This window comes from Melanotaenia boesemani, chromosome 6, assembly GCF_017639745.1.
Source record: "Melanotaenia boesemani isolate fMelBoe1 chromosome 6, fMelBoe1.pri, whole genome shotgun sequence".
NCBI lineage: Eukaryota > Metazoa > Chordata > Actinopteri > Atheriniformes > Melanotaeniidae > Melanotaenia > Melanotaenia boesemani.
Genome location: NC_055687.1, coordinates 37,151,339 through 37,176,636, shown reverse-complemented (window position 1 = coordinate 37,176,636; position 25,298 = coordinate 37,151,339). Strand labels below are relative to the sequence as shown.

The 25,298-nt window shown below is 39.9% G+C and overlaps 3 long non-coding RNA genes across 3 annotated transcripts; 2 read left to right on the top strand and 1 right to left on the bottom strand.

The window, feature by feature from the left end:
- The first annotated feature begins 5,640 nt into the window (after window positions 1-5,640).
- Window positions 5,641-6,734, top strand: LOC121641104. Its single transcript, XR_006010653.1, has 3 exons — window positions 5,641-5,689; window positions 5,814-5,905; window positions 6,647-6,734. It is a non-coding gene; the product is annotated as an uncharacterized LOC121641104 (long non-coding RNA).
- A 4,149-nt stretch (window positions 6,735-10,883) lies between these two features.
- LOC121642053 lies at window positions 10,884-12,606 on the bottom strand. Its single transcript, XR_006010826.1, has 3 exons — window positions 12,564-12,606; window positions 11,304-11,376; window positions 10,884-10,987 (listed from the first exon to the last, which is right to left on the bottom strand). It is a non-coding gene; the product is annotated as an uncharacterized LOC121642053 (long non-coding RNA).
- Window positions 11,135-24,698, top strand: LOC121642052. Its single transcript, XR_006010825.1, has 3 exons — window positions 11,135-11,225; window positions 14,826-14,828; window positions 24,687-24,698. It is a non-coding gene; the product is annotated as an uncharacterized LOC121642052 (long non-coding RNA).
- Window positions 24,699-25,298: the final 600 nt, after the last annotated feature.

Below are 25,298 nucleotides of genomic sequence, written 5' to 3'. Positions count from 1 at the left end.
AGTTAATTTTCTCGTTATCTCGAGATGGCAAGTTATCGCAAAACAATGATGACCGTTTTCTCATGATAACGGGATCATTTATCTTGTTTTCTTGAGAAAACGAGGATTGTTTTGTCGAGATATTGAGTGTGTGGAAGTGTGTGACACCTGATTTCAAAACCGACCCCATGACAGCTGATGGGAGGGGCTACAATCAAGGTGTAGAGTGATGTGAGTGAGTGATGGTAAAACTTAACAGTCTGACACTTTGCAATTTCAGCCTTTGTCAGACTTGATAGAAGTTAAATCGGACCTATTGATCAGTTTTTTGTCCTGGCAGATACGTCACTGATAGCTAACACAAAAGGCTCAGTAGACTTGACTCCAGGTTGAGCTGATTTACCGGGTTCTTTCACGGGTTTATAAAACTGCAGTACAAAATTAAATACAATATATTAAAATGAAATAAAATATGTGCGAAGTTCCTGCTCAACTTTTTTCTTACTCTTTACAGGTTAGTAACTATTCGATGTAACCAATCTATAGACGACAATACTCACAGGTAGGCAAACAAGTCATAAAACACAGCAAATAAAGAGGAACTGAATTCACATAAACATCAAAAATGAGGCCCAAAAATGAAGAAAACCAGCCTACAGCCTTCCTATGCTAACATTTAGCTCCCGATTAGCATTAGCATAATTAGCTTGGCTTTACAATTGAAAATACAAAACTTCAGAGACTTTTCTGATGCTCACAAGTTAGAACCAAGGTAAATAAACAAGGAGCAATCCTACTCACTGACAGATCTACTCCAAGGATCAGACAAATGACTGTTGTGGAGGTCTCCAGGCCTCCAGGGTGCAATGACACAGGTCTCCACCAGAGGTCCCGCTCATTTGCTGAAGACTGACAGGAGTCAGAACAATCAGTGATGGATGTTGTTTGATTTGACGTCAGCTTGCATCTGTTGCTGTACGGAGGCATCCCAGTACAGAACAGCTCTGTTCCCCTGCAAACACTGAGAGCCTTGCAGAGATTCTCCCACAGACCACAAACACTCTCAATAAAATCCAATATAATTTATTAATGTACATATTTAATATATCTTACTTTTATAATTCTTATATATTAACAACAAGTAGATTTCTGGGGTAAACCTGTGTGGAGTTTGTATGTTCTCTCCGTATGCATGGGTTCCCTCCCAGCTTCCTTCCAAAGACATGCATGTTAGTCTGACTTGAGTCTCTCACTTCTCGCTAGAAGTGACTAGGAGTCTGAGTGAATGTTTGTCTCTCTGTGTTGGTTCTGTGATGGTGCAGCTCCAGCCCCCTCACAACTCTGCATTTGAATAATACGTTATCTCAAGAAAACAAAGTTTGTTTTTTGAGATAACAAGATAAAAGATCCTATTATCATGAGAAAACAGTGTTAAAAGACATGCAAGCCTGGCTGCTGTTAGCTTTTATAATGTACTTAGTGGATGTACATTATGGTTCTTTAGCTGCAGTGAACTGAGGTGTATTGTGTGTTGACTGCTGACTTTGTAACTTTGATTAAGAATCTTCTTGGGAATTCCAGTTTAAACACATAATTATAGACCAAGATATGGAGGTTGATGGCTGCTTTGAGCTTCTGTGCCATATTGGAAATTAAAATTTATGTTAAATAAGTTAAAATCTTCCATGCTTATAGTATGTAATGTGTTTTAAGTTTATCTAAGTTCTGTACAGCACCAGTCCACACATTTTAAACATACAGGACTTCTAAGTCTAAAAGTAGCCTTCTGCTAAAAATAAACCTCACAATGTGCAGCTCTTTATGACACATACTTTCTTTATAGTACACATAACCATCAGTAAACATAAAGGGCAATGGCCAGTTAACCAGCTCCAGTTATCTCCATAGTTCATAGGATGATCTGACTTCATGTCACCACTGATGGTGTATTGATTTTAACATGATGCACAGAGAAACAGAATACTTCTTTATAAACATGCTCTGTGAGTTTCTCGACAGTCTGCCAAACATCCTGAAAAGGTCGATCACTGTGAGTATGGATGACATTTCTTAGAGTTCATGGCCATGAGACCTATTTAAAACAGTTTATTTCTAAATACTTTTCCTGGTTTCATTGCTGGTAACAGATAATCTGCATGTTAATACACTCACTGTCTGCTATCAGGTCCACCTTCTAGTACCGGGTCGGACCTTTTTAATCCTGGTGTGATAGATGGAACCAGGTGGTGGAAACCTTCCTCAGAGGTTTTCTCCATTTTGACATAACAGCATCACACAGTTGCTGCAGGTTTGTCGGCTGCATCCATGATGAGAATCTCCCGTTCCACCACATCCCAAAGCTGCTCTACTGGACTGAGATCTGGTGGCTGTGGAGGCCGTTGGAGTCCAGTGAACTCATCGTCATGTTCTAGAAAGCAGGTGGAGTATGGCGGTATGTCTCTATCTTTAATCAAGAGCGTAATTGTTTGATTTGAGAGAAAGATTTCTTGTTTTCACACTCAAATATCATCTTGCTCTCTTTCTCTAAGCTCTGCTCTCACACTCAGAAAGTTCCTTCTTGGTCTCTAATACATCGTCTTCCTTTCAAAACTCTGCTCCTCTTCTCAAGTTTAGGGTTGCAGGTTCAAATCTCCTGCACTCCAGCTTGGTGTCTTTCCCTCACACTCAGACACATAAACATGTATGAGATGTTATTTATGTGTGTTCCATACACAGTTTTTTTTTACTCATCTTTTTAACTGTGGGGCTTTATTGTTCTTTATTCTTCAGCAAGTAGATGAGTAAAAGTTTCAGGTAGATGACGAAACTGAATCTAGTCTGTCTGCGCTTATGAGGCTTCTTTTCCAGGTAAATTAAACACAGTACCCACAACAAACAGCATTTTTTTTCCTTTTCTTTCCATCTGCTCTTTTTCGTACTGAACTGCAACATTTCTTTGACGGTTTAAAAACAGCTGTTAAACGTTCCACTTGCACACTGAGCTCAGGAGGCAGAGGAGAGGTGATTACTCCTGGGTGAAGCTGCAGCTAGATTAACGGTAGACACGGGCTGTATCCGAATGTGCACCCTACTCCCTACATAGTGCCCTATATAGGGGTCACGCCATTTTGTTGGAGTGTCCGAATGTCCAGAGAGAAAAAAGTAGGACACTCAAAATTACCCACAATGCATCTGGAAAAGTGAGCATCAATGGTCACTAGACGGGTCAATATAGACCACAATGCATTGCGGGCAGAAGTATGGGCTCAATATTAAGTCATAAAGATTTTGCAGTTGTAAATGAATGCTTGCACATAATTTCAGAGTTTGCATCTGTAAATCAAGCTTGTCGCCCTGTAAAAACAATCTGCCTGAAAAATTCAAGTGTGTAAATGTGCAGAAAAGGTGTTTGCATGGTTGTAAAAAAGATTTGTATTTGTGGGGAAAAAATAAAGTTCTTTTGCGAAAACCCTGTTCATAGATGCAAAGCACAAAACTGCGTGCGAGCCTCTGAAGTTGCGACTGTGAATTATGTCTGTATCTTTACACTTCTATCTGATTGGATGGTGACAAATCAAACTGTCCAATCAGAGCGCAGATGGCTTCCTGTCCTTCCGCACCTCTGCAGACTCTCAAAGGGGAGTAGAGTTTCAACAATGGATGAAGGTGCGAGTATGTCTGGTACACCGGTGGGTGGATATTATTTTTAAATATAGCTGGAATAAAAGTTCATATTTTATGTCACAACTTTATTTAAGCATTCAGTTGTTTTAGTATCGCTCCAACAAAGTTGTCCTTGTGTATCTTCTTAGTTCAGATCAGCTTTTCCGGTTTATATTAGCCTCACAATGAGATAGCTGACAAATCAGCAGTTACTAACTCCAGTCGTCTAGGGTCGTTTTCTGCAGGTTATGGAATTTTATTTAAATCAAAGGGTCATTACGGGGCTTGTGTAGAATTTGATAACAAGCTATTGGTGAACCATATAATTAGGATCAGGATCGTGTCCCAGAAAGCGGGATTCAGACAGTAGCGAGATCTACTCTGTATGTAGCCCAGTACAGAGGCTTCTCCTTATTATCCTCTCCCTGCTCCTCCTGTGAGGAAGTATTACATTGTCAGAATACATTACACAGGACAGACATGCACTTGTTTATTGTTTGGCTTCATAGGTGACTGTAGACCCAGAGGAATCTGCTGTGTTTCTATCCAATATAGATGCCTCCTCTGACTCCTTGGTAAGTTTATTTAAGTTGTTTGCACATGTAAATTAAAGCTGGTCTCAGTTTATCATTTTATTTTCAGTAAACTGCTGTATATTCAGTAAACCATGAATATACTGATATCTGTGTAATTTGTAATTGCACTTGTACAGTTCAAGCTGCATGCAACATATTTCCCATTATATCAGTAGATTAATAACAGAATTTTTTATTTATCAGGTGGATTTAGGAAAACAGGTCCTAGAACAATGACAAAACAGACTGGAACAGGCTTGTCAGCAACAGTCGTTGGACCTTGACAATGTGGAGTTCATCACTACAAGCACAATGACTCTGATACTCTCCCTTTCAGCTCATCTAAACTTTCCACTATCAGTGGGTTAACTAAACTTAATTAATTGTGGTACCACTTGTAATATACAATATGTGTTTCTTTACTAACATTTTGTTCATAAAAATTAATATACAGTAAACATCTCTATCCAAATATCCATTATGTAACAGGGATATATTGCTAAGGATTTTTTTTATAATTTTTTTTTTTTGTATATGATTGTTTTTATACTTACTTGAAGGTCTGGAACAGCTTGTTGCCCTCATCCAATCGGAAATGGACAGGAGGCGGCCAGCTGTTATAGTCGAAAGGATAGCTAGTGCACAGGGACGCCCCAGGCTGAGCATTTCTAACGACCATCTTCAAGACCTAATTGGGATGGACCTTTCTGTGTCTTGTATCACCAAGATTCTTGGTGTGTCAGTGAAAACGATCCACCGTAGAATGAGAGAATGGGGCCTTTCAATGAGAGATACCTACAGCTCAGTGTCAGATGATGAGCTTGACAGCTTGGTGTCAACAATCAAGCAACAATCAAGAAATCTGGGTCAGTTTGAGAAGTTAACTTGTTCATGATGTTACAGCTTTTCCTGGTTTTTTTAATCACATTATTCTTAATACAGTGACAAAGGGTTAAGGCTTTTTCTAAGCTGCACCATGTAATAGTGTTGTATGAAATTGGTGTCAATATAAGTGTGTCATATTGTTTGACTTAAATACTGCACTGTCAATTTACATAAATTTCAGATGTATTGTTCTGCCATCATGTTTAAAATATGTCTTCTGTAGGTCACAGAATGGTGAAAGGACGTCTGAGGGCAGTATGGGTAGAGTATGGGACTCCATGCACCGGGCAGACAGTGTAGGAATACTTGAGAGGATGGAAATCTTGGCTGTGTTGTCAGAAGGACATACAGTGTTCCTGGTCCTCTGTCTCTTGTACACATCGATACGAACCACAAGTTAATCAGATGAGCTTAATATACAGTAGAAGTCTAAATCTAGAACACACTGATGCAGTCCTGTATACCTCTGTGCATATACCAAATGGATTACAATGTTAGCAGTCCTCTGACTGTCTATCTGTGTCTGTCTATAACTGTACAGATACGGGATTGTAATGTTTGGTGGTGTTGATGGCTTTTCAAGAAAGGTTTGTGTCCCCTTCCTTTTGTTGTTATTCTTCAAGTCACTGAAACTTAGCTTAAGCAGGAATGGAAACAGTTTTAACCTGGAACCAACTTCAGTGTCTGTAAATCCAAAATGTGTCCTCGTAGATCCTGTACCTGAACACAGCTAACAACAACAAGGCATCTACAGCTCTGGAGTTCTTCCTTAAAGCTGTAGAGAATTACGGCTGTCCATCTCGGTATGCTGCTGACTTTTATGTGTGTGTTTTACCATTCACATTAGAGCCAAAGATAAATGCAACTTGAAAGTGTTTACTTAACAAACTTTTTTGTATTTAACACCTTCATAATTGTTACTCATTCATATTGCCTTAAGGCTGCATATTTCCTACTCACTTCATTTACAGTGTGCTGTTTTCCATGTTAATTTTCCATGAGTACAAATTTTTAGTATACTTACCACCTGGTCACCTTTCAAATATTGGTAAAATGGTGCATTAGGATTTCATACATATTTGACACATACATATTTACAAATATACTTGTAGAAGATGACGCATTGGCTTGTTTTTATTGCTGCTGACCATTCACTCAGACACAAGCCTTTAGTCTCTCAAACTGTATTCTCCGTCAGTCGGTGAATAATTCCGTCAGGTTGTGGAGGTGTCCACGTGTATCTCTGGGAGGTTCTCACAGCAGTGCAAGCAGATATGTACTAAAGTGCCAAAGCAGGGATCTCGAACTCCAACACTCCTGATTTAAATAAAATGGATCCAGTAGTGTCAGGTTCTGCACAATGTACCATTAGTCAGAGTCAGGTGTGTTGGAGCAGGAAACATCTAAACCCTGAAGGACAATGACCTTTGACGACCAAAGAGTAGCATAGAAAAAGAAAACACTTTGTAATTTTAGGTTGTACAGTTTTTTATTAGGTATATTTGAAAGATTCTTCGTATGTGTGTTTTTGTGGCTGTTATTAGTGTGAGAGGAGATCAAGGAGTTGGGAATGTGGACGTTGCTCGATACATGTTTGATGTTCGAGGCTGTGGAAGAGGAAGCTTTATGTCTGGAAGAAGTGTCCACAACCAAAGGTAATTATTTAAAGTTTAAGTGAGCTGTTGCATTTGCTGTTTTTATTGGTTTGTTTGTCTCAATGGAAAATCCACGAGCTGTATAATTGTTGCAGTTCCTCATTTGAATGAATGAATCAGTTAATTTATAAATGATTGAAACTACCACTTTTTCCATTCCATGAGATTAAGAAATTGTAGTTTAAAATCTATCATTAAAGAAGTACTGCTACTTTTTTTCTTATTTTAGTACTTCTGATGCCGTTTTTACACATTTTCAATTCTATTTTTCTATATCATTTGTTTATTATACCCCCCTTTTTCTTTGCACTCTTAAATTGTGTTTTTCAATAAACACACATTTCTGCAAAATATGTAAAATGTCTTTTTCCAGGATTGAGCGGCTGTGGCGGGATGTTTGGAATGTTGTGTCAAACATCTGCTACTATGTCCTTCATGGCCTCCAGGAGGATGGACTGCTGGATCCATCCAAATGCACAAACCTTTTTGCACAGTATGTGTTTCTACCCCACATCCAAGGAGATCTGGATGCATTCACAGAGGGTTGGAACAACCATTCGCTACGGACTGAGCAGAACTTCACCCCAAATCAGCTCTGGGAAATTGGGAGGACTCAGAGTCCAGTTAGCCCTCCTGAAAATCTTGATGTAAGATTGAAAGCTTACAGAATTCTTATTTTAGTAAAAATGCATGCTTGCCATCTTTTAACGTAATTATTCTCTGAAAGTCATTTCAAAGCCCACAGTTACTCAGTGTTTCATTTCAGGCCAGGTTTCTAGATGGAGATGTTGCAGACATGGACCATGCTGGCATACAGATCCCAGAGCTGGTGTCGCCCCTTAACCCTGAGCAGCTGGAAATGCTGAGTCAGCTGTTCGACCCCATGGTTCCGTCTTCTTGTTTGGGGGCAGACATCTACAGCTCTGTTGTCCAGTATGTAGAAAGTGTTGAATCACAATACTCCTAAAAATTAAAAAGTTATTAACACTTAAAAGTCTCCTCGTTTGCTGCCACCTCCGATCGCCATCACTTGTATTGTCAAGTTTCTCAGGAACAGTAGTGTGTAACTCTGTGTGGTAAATTGTATCTGATACTTGTAAGCAAAGCTGTTAATAGTCTAAATACTGATTATTAAATGGCATTAAAACTGAAAATGCAGTAAAAGCCATGACAAACCCAATCATTTAAAACACTAACAACTTTAATTTTAAACCAATCAGTGTACATGTTGAACAAATCTTCAGTCATTCTAAAGCACATTTTAAATATTTTGAGTTATGCTGCTCTCTGTAATTCTCTGAAGAGACGGAATAACAAGTGAATACACAAATTCTTTTCCAAAGACAATTTGACTGAAGACAAATTTCAGGATATGTTAGGCTTGAATCTTATTTTTAACATTTCAAAACTGACTTAGCTTGAACCTCTTGTAAAGCGAGCCATCTTTGGATCAGCCATGGGGGATCAGGGGACCAGCATCGCAAACAGCCACGCTGCCATACAATAAGCAATGCTTAAACTAGGCCAAAACCTGTAGCATAAGTTGCTATGCAGCTATCCACATGTTTGGAGAAGACACTGTACTCATGGAAGTGCCCAAGCACACCCAATGTAGCAAAGCATGTGGAGGACGACAGATAGTCTGTCTTGACCACCTCGACTTTCATCTGGCCAGTAGGGATTTCCCACCCGACCCAAAACTTCACCAGCTGGCTGAGCTGGAGTGGAGTGGAGGCAAGATATAATAATAATAATAATAAATATGATGTCAGATTTAACTTAAAACTAAATAATAAACTTGCCTGTCTCAATAAAGTTCTCAAGAATCCTGCTATCTCATTCTGGACCCTCAGTGTGTAGGGAGCATCATCATCATCATCATCATCATCATCATCTCCGTCATCCCCTGGCCAAACAATGAGACTAACAACTGCCTTAAAAGGAAGAAAATGCAGAAACAATGTCAGATTTCTTTACAAACCTACCAAATACTGAAGTTACAAACATCTGCTTCAGTTGAACATGGTCCCAGTTAAGGCTGGGCTGGACCTGGACAGTGAGAATGCTTTCAGCATGCCGGGGAAGATGATCGGAGCAGTTTCAGGCCTGTCTTGGAGCAGATTCCACAGTCTGGTGTCCTTGACTCCCTTTGTTTGCCTTGTTTGCCTAATGGTTCGTCCAATCACCTAAAGAATTTGACAATAGTTTTAATGGAGACTTTGGATCATTTAATGCCAAGTTTAGAAAAAGAAAGAAATGAATAAATCTCACTTCATGATGGAGTAACTGTTGGAGCAGCCATTTACCGAGTGTTAACTTCATTCTTCTGCTCAGACGGGTTTGTCTCCATCAAGCTTAATTAAAATAAAAAAATAAATAAAAATCACAGTTGCTAGTTTAAATGCTTGCCTTAATTTTGATCATATTTGCAGGGTTTTACTGTCACAGCAAAAAGAGAGGACTAAACTAACATCCATGAACAGTCATGTGAGAAATGCTGACCGAGGCTTTCAATAAGTCAGTATCATTTACCAAGATACCAAGATCTGGCACATCTGGTTTACTGTGACAGTATCTCTGTTAGCATGCACAAGCATGTGAACAATTACATCACTGAGCCACTAAGGTGGTCCTGTTATCCCTCAAAAACAAGGGTTGTGTCGGCTACACCTGTGAAATGGCAACAAATAATATAATAAATAAACTGTCTGGGAGTTACAAATTTCAGGAGTCAGTTCTTAAAAAAATAAAAGACTTTTAAAAATGCATCATTTATAGATCACTATAATTCTGTTCTGTTACAGTCATGAACTTGCAATTGTGTCAGAAAACAGAAGTAAGAAAGAAAGAAAGAAAGAAAGAAAGAAAGAAAGAAAGAAAGAAAGAAAGAAAGAAAGAAAGTTAGTTTATGGAGCATACCACTGTTTATGTTAAACCATGCTGAAATTTTAGCACGGCTAAACTGAGAACATGTCTTTGGACACCAATGCCAACAGCTGTGTCACCTAAAATATGCAGCAGAGAAAAAACAAAAAACAAAGTCATCATCCTTAACGCAAGATTCACAACTAGATACTTAATTTAAGACCAACAGTTTACAATTAATATGATGAAAAAGTCTTTATTTTAAGTAAAGGCCACAGCTATGCTGATTTCATAATTAAATAATAATAATAATAATAATAATAATAATAATAATAATAATAAAATTAAAGAATGTTGAAGGTTCCATATTATGCAAAATTCATTTTCTAAAGGTTTTCTAACAGTCATATGTGTCCTCATAGCCTGTGTATGATGCCAAAAAATGTGAAAATTCTGTATCCTCTCTCACTTGCTCCACTTGTTATCGAATGTGTGCTTAAAGTCTAAGATCTTTCTCTTTTTTCCTCACAAAGGAAAAAAACCCCTGTATCTGTTAGTGGATACTGCCTTTTATTCCGCTTCCGGCTAGCGGAGCTTACCCTCTAAACTCACAGAGCGGGCACCAGCAAAAGCCAGATCTTCTCCCAGAGAGGGGCGTGGACAGGCACCACTCATGAACATGTAATGATTCAGACACAGAAACAGCCTGCTCTCACTAGAGCCACTTTTGGAATGACTGAAATTAAGGACCTGGGCTGAATTTGGGGTAATGCACTTTGAAAACACTGTTGTTGGACCTCTGACACCCATATAAAATTGTTGAAAAAATGTATAATATGGGACGTTTGAAACACAAAAAGTATTACCTTGTAACGAACAGTGAAATGGTCTGGTCCAATCAATCTTTGGCCTTTTGTAGAAGGCAAGGATGTCACGACTTTGGGAAGTTTGATCATCACGGATGTCAATGCTTGCCATGATCGGGGGTTTGTTCTCCTTTTCTCGCATTAGGTACTTTTTAAACAGTGCAGCAGCTTTTTGGGGAGAACTAACATTTTTCCAACGTTCAACTGAAGAAATATACAGGAGACAATTGCAAATAGACAAGATTCCTCTTAGATATTTTATATTAAGTCAAAATGTCAAATTCTTGTATATTTTAATATATTAATATATTGTAAGATATTAAACCATATCTTAAACACATTTTAATCAGATGCTAGTCAGCCAGATGGCCAGCTTATTTATCGAGCACCTTCATGACCGGTGACTTCACACAATGTTGCAGCACTGAGGTCGTCTCCATCGCTGCTCAGTGCAGCTCCACCTTGTGGCCTTGATGTTGTTGGCAAGTCTTCCATTACACTTTAGTACAATGGGAAGAACAATTAGTAAATAAAATGTAAAATAAAAATAAAAATGTAAAACTCTTAAGATTTACCTTTTTTTATTCTATTCTATTTTATTCTATTTTTATTCTTTTTTTTAAATAAATATTTAGCTTATTCTTTTTTTATTCTTAAAGGATGCAGGTACAGAAAACACATTTCACTGTACAATTGTACTATGTATAACTGTGCATGTGAAAAATAAACCTCTTTGAGTATCTTTGAGTTTGAGTTGAAGTGTATCACCTGTGTTTGATCTGTTTATTTCCACTTGTACAGTAAAATAAACTTACCTTTCACCACATGTACTGCATGCAACATTAACACCTCTCTGGGAAATTGCTTGCCACAAACAGGACAGGAAGGCTAAAGAGAAAACCAAAATTCAAATTAGTCTTCTTTAATAACTTGAAGTATGCAAAGTGGTGTTGATTCATATGTTAGACAAATCAACACAATAACGGATTCTGTGAAGTAAAGGTACAATACAAATATATTGTAATAAATATATTTTAATACAAAAATTATTTTGTATTAAAACATCCTTTATAAATTATTATTATTATTGATATTATTATTATTATAAATATTACCTTAACACGGGCCTATTTGTTCTGAAGTCAACAAATATTTAAAGCCATAGTGACAGACAGTTCTGTCATTACAAAAAATACCACCTGGTCATCCACTGGTCACCAGACTGGTAGTGTGTCTACACAGAATTTGAACTTTCTGAGTTTTGCTGAAATTTTTTCATGTTAAACATTACATTATACAGTATGATTTTAATTAGGATAAGAAAATTACAAGTCCCAGGTTAAATTCCACAGTATCATACAACCAAGCTCCCTGCTGATAGACATTTGGACCCACATTGCACACTTTTTAAAATGTATGATTACAATCCCTTTGAGCTCTGTTGGAAAACAGTTGGCATATGCTAGCCTGGTATATGCTAGCCTGGTATACACTAGCCTGGTATATGCTAGCCTGGCATACACTAGCCTGGTATATGCTAGCCTGGTATACACTAGCCTGGTATACACTAGCCTGGTATATGCTAGCCTGGCATACACTAGCCTGGTATATGCTAGCCTGGTATACACTAGCCTGGTATATGCTAGCCTGGTATACACTAGCCTGGTATATGCTAGCCTGGCATACACTAGCCTGGTATACACTAGCCTGGTATATGCTAGCCTGGTATACACTAGCCTGGTATATGCTAGCCTGGTATACACTAGCCTGGTATACACTAGCCTGGTATATGCTAGCCTGGTATACACTAGCCTGGTATATGCTAGCCTGGTATACACTAGCCTGGTATATGCTAGCCTGCCTGCTATGTAGATTGTTCTGCTACTTTCTGGACATGATCTCAATTATCAAAACATACATTGCAGCATCAAGCTTTCTACTGGTGCTAGGAAGAGTACGGGAAGTCTGGAGAGATCCCATACTTTTATTTTCCCGGATTAAGGGATTAATGATTTTCATTTGATTAAATAAGAATGTGCAGATATATTCCAATATTAAATTTACAGTGAATTTACCTGGACTTGAACTTCTGTAGAAATAACAGGTTCTATGTGTGGTACCTCTTCAGGGATGTCATCAAAGTCAGATTCCTGGAAAATGACAATTTTGTGAAAACTTTTCCATAACATGTACTGTTAACCACAAGGTTTGTAGATTTTGTAGTGTCTTTATCAAGCTTACACACAAATCACAACTACATATACAAATATAGTATAAACACCCTTTTGTAAAGTCTAAAAAATGACCACATATTAGAACATTTTTCTGAAACAGCATAAGAAATAAGAAATAAGTTCATTTTAAACACTCCTATGTTTTAATATGTCCTTTATTTAACCAGAAAGGTGTTGTATATATACAAGATCCCTTCCTTCTGGTCATTTACTGCATAGTATAGTTGTGTTTTAGTCATACTTATTGGTCGATATTTTTCTCCGTGAACTTACCTGTCCACAGCTTTCAATGTGATTAACAAATAGTTCAAGGGGCATATTCAATCCACAGTTGTTGCACTGGGACTTGGGCATTTTCCTGAACTCTGCAGCATCATGAGGAAGAGGTGTAGTATCAATTTCTTCCTGGAGCGAGACAATGTAAAACATGTGCTTCCCATTGCTGGTGGCCATCTTCAGCTTCTTAGACGTGTAGCAGTGCGATCCCTGAGCCACAACAGACAAGTTCCTCTGTCCATTACCACCTTGGATGTAGAAAACAGACACAAGATGTAGAAAATTAAACCCATAACACACAAAAGCAGTAAACTTGCAGTCAGTATTGTAAATTGCCTAAATTTGAAACATCAATCTGGGTAGCGACCATAGACGGTACATAAAAGATGGACGGAGCCTCCCTGACGTCACACGTAGGTTTCTGAAAAGCAAAAGTGAAGATCGTTGGGCGGTTCTTACTGTCGTCATCTTGGTAGCGTCACCCGTGTCGTTAGTCCAGGATTATCCAAAAATGGGCAAAGAGGTGGAGCTGAGAGGGAGACTGTGAAGGTGGGGGTAGATGATTGACACCCCATCAAATTCTGAGCTGCCTGTAACTAAGAGCTAACCCTGAGAAACGGTAGCTAACCAGCTAACGGAGGTAGGCAGGCTAAAGCTAAGGCGCGCTGTTAGCGGGCTAAAACCCACTCTCCCTTCTTTCCACGGATATTGGATACCTGTCAATCAAAAGGACACACCCCTAATTATGCCGAATTTCAAGATTAAATAACATCCAAACAGATGAGTTAGAAAAAAATTCACCCCCCTTACAGTTGTCATGAAGGTAAACTTGACCTATTAAACCTAAAATGGATTTTTGTATCAAGCTATAAACAAGTTTATTTCTGCTGTGAAGTTGGTCTTTTTAACATGGGAGTCTATGGGGATTGACTTTTTTGGAGCCCCTAGTGGATGAGGGGGGAACTGCAATTTTTTTGCACTTCCGCATAGTCTTCACATTTTACCCGTGGAGGTTGCTGCTTGGTAGCAACACTACAACTTGAGATATTTTTTACAAAGCATTGCATTAAAATAAGCATTTTTGCAGTATAATTTTACAAACCTTCATAAGTCATCTAGTACAATTAAAATGGTTGTTACCTGCAAATTTATACAAAAGCCGTCCTCCGGTTTGGGTCTTCATTTTGGGATATCCATCATGAAGACATCATGAAGCGCTTTGGTGATCTAGGTTAAGAAAAATTATAGAAAGACTAATGTGATATTCCAAAGATCTGTCTGCTAAAAACCAAAGACCTCACTAGGGTATTCCAGGAGATGCAATTTCCAACTCCTATCAACAGACTCCAAGAATCTAAGACCAAGAAAATTACCTGTTCATGATCAGCATTATCAGCTATGCCAATTGTCCGTCTTTCCAGTCCAGCTTGAAGGAGCTTTATTTCATTTTTGGGAGTTTTTGTTGTTGAACCAGGCAGAAGACAGAAACTGAGCTCTACACGGCGAGCCACTGGTATGACAACGCTTGGTGCTGGAAAAGGTCGATTTCCTCTGTTCTGTCTTCTTTGAAACCTTGCTGGAAATGACCCATCATTCAATCAGTAATTTATTAATAAATATATAAATGGGGAAAAAAACAACAACAAACAAACCAAAATGAATCACAATATTTTAAAGGTCCCATATTATGCAAAATTCACTTTTTAATGGTTTTGGAACAGTCATACTGGTCCCCCCGCATGTGTAGGAGACCCGTAAGTGTGAAACTCTTTCAGGCGCTCTCTCTCCCCCCTGCTCCACCTCTAGGGAAGTAAGCGCTGAAATGAGCTTGTTTGAAAGCGTGTACGTTATGACGTCATAAGGGACAATAACCACTCCCCACAGAGCGATGGACCCGTCTACCGGCTCTCAAAGCCCGCCCTCTAAAAATCACCTAGCGCCTAGTGTTTTTCCCTCTTCGGCAACCCTCGTTAGCGGACATGGCTAAGCGACAGAAGCACTGTTCTGTTTGTGGCTGCATAAATGAACACGAAAACGTTTTTTTACTTCCATCCACTGAACCCACGAGGACTGAGTGGATTAATTTTATTTTTGGAGGAAATGTACCCGGAAAACTTCCAAAGGTTTTGCATGTCTGTGGCCAGCATTTCAAAGAGGACTGTTTCCACAACATGGGGGCATGGAAAGCAGGCTTCGCCAACCGTTTGAAGCTGAAGCCAGGTTCAATACCAACTGTCCGTGACACAGCTGGAGAGGTAAGAGCTGGCAGTTATTTTATCGTTTCGGCCTTATTAGTCTGATAGCTTGAAAATATATTAACCTGTCAATCACCTCATGACGGGCGATGCGATGGGCGGAGCCAACAGCTGAGCTGCTCCACCAGGGTTCCGCCCACCATAAACGGCACATTTCTGAAGCTGCTAAAAAGAGGGAGGTGAAGAGAAGCCGCTGCACTCAAACTGAGGGTCGATTTGTCCATACCATGGCGGAAATATTTCATTTAGATATTAATGAATGGTCTCAGATTGGGAATAAAGTGTATAATATGGGACCTTTAAAGAAAATAGAGCTAAATAGGCGTTAATAAACTTGCAGTTCAAGTTGACACATACCTTTGCATTTCCCTCAGTGTGTTCTCTCTGGTGGTCTGTGGGCCGGCTGGTGGCTGACTACTCTGTCTACTTACAGCTTCACCCCCACTTCTGACCGGACATTAGATAGAACATCAACAAAGCTGCGTATAGCTCTCTCTACAGCAGATTTTTGTTCCTGTCGAAAATACACATACATCTACGTAAATACTAGCATGAAAACACCATCTGAAACTAAACCAGGTGGGAACACATGAAACCCTGAACACATGAAACCATTTCTTAGCTAATTGTAAACTAATATTTAAACAAGTTTTGTTGAATAAATTAAAAATAAATGGTAAGCTTAATAATCGTTATCACGCTCTTCATTTAACAGGAATATTCACAGGAGTTTAAAAAAGCATCTTCAGCCTGCTTTGGGGAATCTGTTTTGACTTGATTCTTTTCTGCAATTGATCTTAAAAACTGTATAAGGACAACTTTGTTGGAGCGATACTAAAACAACTGAATGCCTCAATAAAGTTGAAATACACTCGTTACAGTAGCTCTTGTTACAGAATAAAGTGCAGAAAGACAGAATAAGGTGAACATGCATCACAACAAGAAGGTGCAATATAAATTATTTACAAGAAAAGATGTCAAAGAAAAGCAAAAAATATGTAGCATTATAAATATAATATATATATATATAAATATATAATTGACAGTGCAAGAAAACAACCTCACAGACTATATACATATTTACATGGTGATGGTGGGATATGAAGAATATTGACATTGATAATGGGGGGTATTGCACAGTAAAATATAAATAAATATTACACAGTATTATGACTATACAGATAAGTTGTACAGTCTGACAGCAGTGGGAATGAAGGACCTGCGGTAGAGCTCCTTCCTACACTGAGGGTGTCTCAGTCTGCTGCTGAAGGAGCTGCTCAGCCCCTCCACAGTCTGGTGCAGCGGGTGAGAGGTGTTGTCCATGATGGATGTGAGCTTGGCCAACATCCTCCTCTCACCCACCTCCTCCACAGAGTCCAGCGGGCAGCCCAGGACAGAGCTGGCCCTCCTGACCAGCTTGTTCAGTCTCTTCCTGTCCCGGTCAGTGCTGCTCGCTCCCCAGCAGACAACGGCGTAGAGGACAGCAGAGGCTACCACAGAGTCATAAAATGTCCTTAGCAGAGGCTACCACAGAGACATAAAATGTCCTTAGCAGAGGCCTGCATACTCCAAAGGACCTCAGTCTCCTCAGGAGGTGGAGGCGACTCTGGCCCTTCTTGTACTGTGTGGTGAGACCAGTCCAGTTTACTGTTGAGGTGAACACCCAGGTACTTGAAACTGTCCACCCGGTCAATGTCCTTCCCCTGAATGTTCACCGGTGTGTGGGGTAGTGTCCTTCTCCGGAAGTCAATCACCATCTCCATGGTCTTACTGGTGTTTAAGCACAGGTGGTTGCGCTCACACCAGTCCACAAAGTCCATGATGACTGACCGGTACTCCAGCTCGTTCCCCTCAGACACACAGCCCACAATGGCTGAGTCGTCAGAGAACTTCTGGAGATGACAGCTGCTGGTGTTGTAGGTGAAGTCCGAGGTGTAGAGGGTGAAGAGGAACGGTGAGAGCACTGTTCCCTGAGGGGCCCCCGTGCTGCAGACTACCACCTCAGACACACAGTTCTGCAGACGCACATACTGTGGCCGGTTGGTGAGGTAGTTGATGGTCCACGCAGCTAACTTTCCATCCACACCAGCTCCTTCCAGCTTCCCCCGCAGCAGCACCGGCTGGATGGTGTTGAACGCACTGGAGAAGTCAAAAAACATGACTCTCACGACGCTCCCAGCGGTCTCCAGGTGAGCCAGCGCCCTGTGCAGTAGGTAGATGACAGCATCATCCACCCCGATGTTTGGCCTGTAGGCAAACTGCAGCGGGTCCATCGTGGTGCACACCACGGAGCGGAGGTGACCGAGGATGAACCTCTCCATGGTCTTCATCAGGTGGGAGGTCAAGGCGACGGGTCTGTAATGGTTTGGCTCCTTCGCATGTGATATCTTAGGAACAGGAACCACACAGGAGGTCTTTCACAGGACAGGGACCTTTTCCAGGCTGAGGCTCAGGTTAAAGATGTACCTGAGCACCTCACAGAGCTGGTCTGCACAGGTCCTGAGCAGCCTGGGGCTGATGCCGTCTGGTCCTGCAGCTTTCTTGTTCTTCAGTTCTCTCCCCACCTGGGCCGATGTAAGGGAGAGGGGGGAGGTGGAGGGCAGTGGGGGGCTGGTGGTGGAGTCCATTGGTGTGGAGTGGAGATGGGGGGTAGGTGAAAGTGAAGATGAAGATGAAGGTGGTCAGGGGAAGGGGATGGTATGACTTTATGACTTAATATTGAGCCCATACAGAAGCTCAACATGGCGCATGAAGGCGAAAAAATCAAGTGGCGCGAAATAACCTATAAGCAAACAAACAAAGAATAAAATACAACATAAGAAATAAAAGAAAAAAGTATTTACACACAACTTTGGATTGGATTTGGAATGACATCTTAACAGGCGTTGTGGTCGCCATGGTGACGGCTGGTAGTCACGTGGTCTGCAGCGAGGAAAAATTAGGCAGCTTTGTGTCCGAATCGCCAAGAGAATGAGTCACTATGTAGTGTGCTACATAGTGCAGCCCTATGTAGTGAACGAGGGTTTAGGGAGTAGGGTGGACATTTGGGCACAGCCACGGACTCTGCTGGAACTAAAGAAGCTGTGTGGTGTTTATGGCTAAAGCTGGTAGCAAAACATTCAAGGCTAAACAGGAAGTTTCTTACAGCGATTTCCTCTTCTCCGACGTCCCCCTCCCCTCCTACTGCTCAGAGTTCTGCTCCCTGCATCTCTCTCTCCTCATCAGCTCGGCCATTCTTAAAGAGGCCACCCATGTCTCTGAACATTGACACATAAATCTTGTAATCTGGTTTTTGTTTTGTTTTGTTTTTCTTTTAATTCCACGTAATCTGGTGGGTCAGGTAGTATTGGCCCGCAGCCTGCCAGTTGCTAACCACTACTTTATGTTATCTCATGAAGTCATCTTAGTTGAGGCAGTAGTTGATCATATAGATTTACCAGAGCCCCAATGAGTTATAATATTACTGACAAATACTGTGTACTTTAAAAAGTAAAGAGGAAAAGCATAAAATGATTATAGTAAGCAGAATTTTCTGGCAAAAAACAAACAAACAAACAAATAAAAACAAACAGTTAACTAGTCTGGAGTCACTGTGTGACGTAAAAACAAATGCACCCTGAAGAAGGCCGTCACAGTTTGCTGAGTCATCATTTATCTCATTTCCTGTTGGCTAGAGGACGTTTGACAGACAGCTCGTTCAGCAACCCAAAAGAGAGGAAAAAATATCCCAGAGCAGAAGTTGTGAAAGCAGAGAATGTGTCTGAGTGTGAGGGAAAGAGGAGCAGAGTTTTGAGAGAGAGCAGCATGATATTTGAGCATGAAAACCAGAGATCTTGCTCTTAAATCTGTGATGCTCTTCATTAAAGATAAAGAAATACCCCCATAGTGGGGATGATCTGAGCTTTGTGACATGGTGCATTATCCTGCTGGAAGTAGCATCAGAAGATGCTCCACTGTGGTCATAAAGGGATGGACATGGTCAGCAACAATACTCAGGTAGGCTGTGCTGTAAACCAGGCCACGTTGGTACTAAGAGGCCCTTTCCCACTAGTACCCACTTTGCCCAACCTTCACCACTCAGCTGACACTACACCAGTCCACTTTCAGTTGCTCCCATTACACTAGAGGGCAGTTGAGGCCGTGTTGAGTGTGGGTGGGGTTGTTTTAGCAAGGCAGCTAGTAAGTATTGTGAAGTCATTTGTTTGCGACACACACGGAACAACAACGTGAGTCGTTGAGAAGAAGCTCAGGTGGTCAGATTTGCTCGAGGGCGAAGCTGCCCTGGTAGTTGTAATACAGCTGCTCATCAGAGTGTATGCATATTAACTGCTTACACTGTGAATAAACAAAGCTCCAGAAACACAATGGCATTCATTTATTGCAAATATGAATTGGAGTCACTAACATTAACGTTAAGTCACACTGTTACTAACTTTGATTGTGTAATTTTTAATGTCCTCCAAATGGAGATATTTCTGCTCCCAGAACTTTTAGAGGTGATGGTTAGGTTGTGGTAATCGGTCACTTTCCACAGATAATGATGAATTTTGTCGTAAAAATCGTCCATGTTTCCTAGAAGAACTACAAAAGAACTACTTCTGTAATTTTCTTTTCTTTTTTTGTTCTTACTTGTCCTGTCCAGCAAGGTGGCGGCAGAATGATGGTCTGGCTGCTGTGTTGTGCTGAACTAATTTGCTCTGCCAAGAGGAACTTTATGGCTATAAGGCTCCTCTTGATAATCAGATTAATTTATTTTAGTGCTGGGCAATGATTAATCGCATGAAATGCTGCGATTAATCACGATTAATCACATTGTTACATGCAAAACGTCTCTTTCCTTTAAAAGAAGGCCTACGGTTATATAATGAAAATACAGGTAATTGTGGTTTACAAACATCAGGGGTCTACAACCTGCGACTCTGGAGCCACAAGTTTCTCTCTGGGCCTACCACTATGTCTCTAAATACGTGGCTAAAATATTTTTTTTAAATCTATCTTTCTTGTCATTAGGTTGGAAACCACAGACTTTGCATAATTTTCCACAAATATCTACATCCCTTAGCAGAAAGTCTGTTTATCCTCTTTTTATAAAGGTTTTATGTTTTTCTTTATTTTAAAACCAAAAAATGGAAATAAAAATGTTGTTCTTCAGAAATAACAAACATCCTATGGTGGCTCTTAATTAAAATATATATTAAGCTGACTTTTTGAAAAGTCTGGTAACATCAGCGTCTCTAAAGGAGTTTTATTTAGCTGGCTGAGGGAAAAATGGCTCTTTGGATTGGAAAGGCTGCAGACCCCTGCACTAAACACATAAACAGGTTTAGCAGCAGTTTTCTCTTTAAACAGCAACAGTTCAAATATTTCTTCATATATAAAATCACATATTTATGACAAAGAAGGATGAAATGTTCAGGATTTACTAACTAAAAGGTAAAAAGTCAGCAGGATGAATTTAAAGCTGTGAAGCTGCTTCCTTCTAAACACAGAAGGAACAATATGTGATGAATATCAGCATCAGGTGAACAGACAGAAAGCAGGATTAAAATCTCACAGCTTCTAGATGGTGAGGAGAGAGAAATATTCACAATATGTACAATAACTTCCATCCATGCACCTTCACTGCTTCATTATCCAGGTTTCTGGCTATAAATTCTCTAAACTTTCATTCTTAGCTTGACTGTTTAGCTTCACCTCTGCACCTGCAGCCTCCGCTACCGGGAGCTAAGGGTTAACATCTGGTTTCCAGGTGTAGCGTCAGGTCTGTAGATGTAACTATAAACATGTGTGGTATCCACAGAAAGTCCAGAATCTCAGCTACCAGCTCAGTAAAACCATTTCTATCACCAACAAACACAGTTAAGACAACAATAATTAAAAGACCAGGTACACAAAGTCTGAAAAGTATGTAATAATTTTTTTATATATATATATATATATATATATATATTTAAAAACAGACTCAAGACCCACCTTTTTAGTTTAGCATTTTAATCATTACTTTTATTATTACTATTGTATTTATTCATTTCTTTATTCTTAACACACAGACTGTATTCAGCTTCTATTTATTTATCATTTATGTATTTGTTTTATCATTTTGTATTCTCTTATTTCACGGGTTCTTTTATTTTATGGGTCTTAGCAATATTACTTTTATTATATGGTTTTTAGATTGTCTTAGATTAGTTTTACAGTGTTTTATCTCAGTGTTTCCCCACATCACTAGACCCCAGAATTTACGACAGCGTTTCCTTGGTCCTTTTAACTTGCTTTTACCCTCTGTGATGTGTGTGTGTGTTTGACGGGAAGGGGGGGGGGGGCTTGCTGCTATTGGGTTGGGGTTCTGGGGGATTTTACCATCTGTAAAGCACCTTGAGTTGCTATTTGTATGTATGAAAGGTGCTATATAAATAAAGTTTGATTGATTGATTTATAAACACAGATGATGTTTCCCCATGAACATGAACAAACGACTCCTCTACTGAAAGCTCACATCTCACAGATTCCACAGCTGGAAGTTTCATCTCGCTACGACCAAGATTCACCGAACCAGAGGCAGAAGAAGACCCGATTTATGCTGCACGTTTGTAAAAGTCAGAAAACATGTTTTACCTTTGCTGTCTGTCATAAATTAAAACCGCATTCATTAAAAAAAAAAAAAAAAAAAAAAGTTTCTCATTGTCTTATGGGATCAGTTTCCTGTCCAAAAATGACAATGTTCTGTCCATTTGTATGAGTTTTTAAAGACAAAGAGAAACGTCGGTTCTTCTTCTTCTTTCTTAAGTTCCCGACAGAAAACATCTCTTCATTCTAATAAACCTGCTCTCTCCTGATTACATCAGACTCGCCGCTTCAGCAGGGAAGAGAGACATGGACGCCATGTTTCTGTCACCAAAACCAGCAGCCAGCAAAAAAACAAAACAAAAAAATAAACACAAATAAAAAACAAACAAACAAACAAAAAACAAAACAAACCTTAACGCTCAATTTAAAAAATTAACAGCGTTAATCAAGCGTGGCGTTAACATGCCATTCGTGCCCAGCACTAATTCATTTTTTGGTTGTTTGTTTGTTTATTTGTTTGTGTAATCTTATTTATTTATTATGAATTATGGAATTTATGTAATCCTGCTGGACCTGACCGGAGAGGACAGAAAAAGAGGGAGAATAGTAAAGAGAAGTTAAAAGGAAACTATAAAAGAGGAGACAAAGGTACAACAGAGAAGTGACCTTCAAGCCAACCTAACACCAGACAACCAGCTGCTACACCTGTACAGAAACTACTTTTAGTAATTTGACCAACCACAATCTTCTATGTAATCATGCCAACGTTCAGCCAATCACATAGTGTGACATCACTGACTACCTGAATACATCTGGTACCTACACCCTCATTAACCCCACCAAGTGCTGGAAAACCTCACTACGAGTCTTCACCGTGTCTACAAGACTACATGCTGCCGTGTGATTGGCTGGTTGGCTGTTTGTGTTAACAAGCAGGTGAACAGGTGGACGGTGAGTGTATGTGTTCTTTGTCTGAACCATGTTTACCATGTAGCATCACAGCTGCAGGAGAAAAACTTCTACTAGTCACCTGCTGTGCAGTGGTTGTTGCATCCTGTGGTCCAACTCTGCCTCAGACTTAGAAATAATTTGTAAAAAAAAGTCTGAAGCAGTGCTTTCCTGGTTGGTTATGTTTTGACATTAAATTGCTTCCTGTTAGTTTGTTCTCTGTAAAGCTGCATGGCTTTTGTTCACCAGCAGCTATTTGGAGCTATTTATTTGGATGGTGCAGTGCTGCATGCATTCAGCTTAGCACAGAGCTATTTGAACTACTGAGATTGCCTCTCACTGTCCGTCTGTCTTCTTCAAAGAAAACAAAATAACTTGGTCTCCATTTTGAAGACTTCTTCATTCAGACCTGGTGCTGTGAAGTAAGACGAGGAGGAATGTCAGGTTCATGTTTGGAAGTCTAAAGATGGTCAGAAACATAATGAAAAGGTCTGGTTTGCACAAGTATGTGAGGTCTCTAAGGTGGTGAAAGTTAATGTTCAATCCCAGGATTTGACACCTGCACAATAACTCAAATCAGCTGATTGCATGAGGTCATCGGAATCCATTAATTATCTTTAACTAATCTTTAATCAATCCCAATATTGTACTATAAGTGCTGATAGTATGTTGTTTAATTTGTTTATATATATATATCTATATAGATATATATATATATTGCCCAGCCCTAATTCATATTGTACATGTACCAGAAATTTTACAAAAATGGGTGCTTATGTTTCAGCGTTCAGACCCCAACAAGTATGAAATATTATAATAAACTAAAGCAGCTGTAGGTGCAGCATCAGACTAAAGCCCCACATATTCATTGTTTTTACTGCTCTCAGTGTGAAACAGCAGAGCCGAAGCTTAAGTTAGGCGAGTTAATCCATGAGCTGCAGGCCTCAGCTGCCACCGTCGGGCCGCCAGCCTGAAAATAATTACATTTTAAATGGCTATGCAAACAACAGCCTCCACATTAGGCTGTTAATTCAGGCCAATCACTTTTAGCTAAGAAGAAAAGGAACAGGAGGATATACTGCCTTCACTCTGTCGCCTTCAGACTGATAAATGCAGGCTAATCTCCCATGCCTCGGGTCACCATTTATAACATTTGATTATTTATTTATTTCTCTAAATCTGCATAATCATTTTGGCTATAGGTCATATGCGGACAGGATTGGAAGCTGGGAAACAGTTTGCATTATTCATGACTTTCTGCATACAGTGGATGCCAGCAGTACACAAGATTTGTGAGAGAGATTTACTAAATTCATGTTTTTCTTTATCATACCACAGCTTGGGAGTGCTCAGGACAGCAGCTGGAACACAAAGTGTGGAATAAAGAAACAAGAATGCGGTAACCCAGAATATAAATGTGGCCTCTCCATTCTAAACCCTGTGTAGCATCTGTACCCGATAATAACAACTTTGTAATACTAATAAACTTCCAGTGTTTCTCTTATCGAGTTAAGGCTGTAATGAGTTTACTTATGCTGTAATTGCATATTTTTACCAACATAAAGTCACTTAGATGAAGCTAAATTTATTAGTAGATATCAAAAAGCATGGGCTCATCTATGCTTTTGCTATTAGTCGTCCTGACTCTCCTCATCTGAAATCAGAGGACAAGTGTGGAGCTGCTTGTGCTTCTTCAGATATATGTGTGTGTGCATGGGTGGATGCCCTGATGGTAGAGACTTAGATCAGAGATAAATGACTTCATTAAAGTGTAAGTCTCAGAAAGCTGGAATGAGCCACGTCTCCTCCCTCTGTGCCACTGCAGATTATGAACTTCATAAATCAATACATTTCTATAAAAGGATAACGTTCCTCTCCTGCTACTTTCAACCTCCAATGGGGGGCTGACACAGCTAAGGACTTTCACATTCTGCCATGATCTCTGCTTTAAGGACACTGGGGATGCAGGGATGCGCTGCTAGCATCAGGTTTAAGAAAAGAAATAAAGCCTCATTTTAAATCTGATTAAAAAATTAAATATAGATAAATCTTATAGAAATGTCCAGTTAAATGTGGATGTGGTCAAACCTGAGCTGAATCAGGCTTAAAAATTTAAAATCCATCCATCCATTCATCCGTCCGTCCGTCCGTCCGTCCGTCCATCCATCCATCTGTCCATCCATCCATCTGTCCACTCATCCGTCTGTCCATCATCCGTCCATCCACCCATCATCCATCCATCCATCCATCTGTCCCCAGAGTTCTCTTTCCTGGCCGCTTCCCGCGGCACCCTGCAGAAGAAACTCATTTAACCTGCTTCTATCTGCCATTTTATTCTTTTGGTTACTGCCCACAGCTCATGGCCAACGGTGACAGTGGGAATGTAGATTTGGCTCAGCTCCTTTCCCACCATGACAGACTGTTAAGAGTCTGCATCGCTGTGGACGAGGCACTGATCCACCTGTCAATCATCCCTCGCTTGTGAAACAGACCCAAAAATACTTTAACTCCTCTACCTGGGACAGGATCT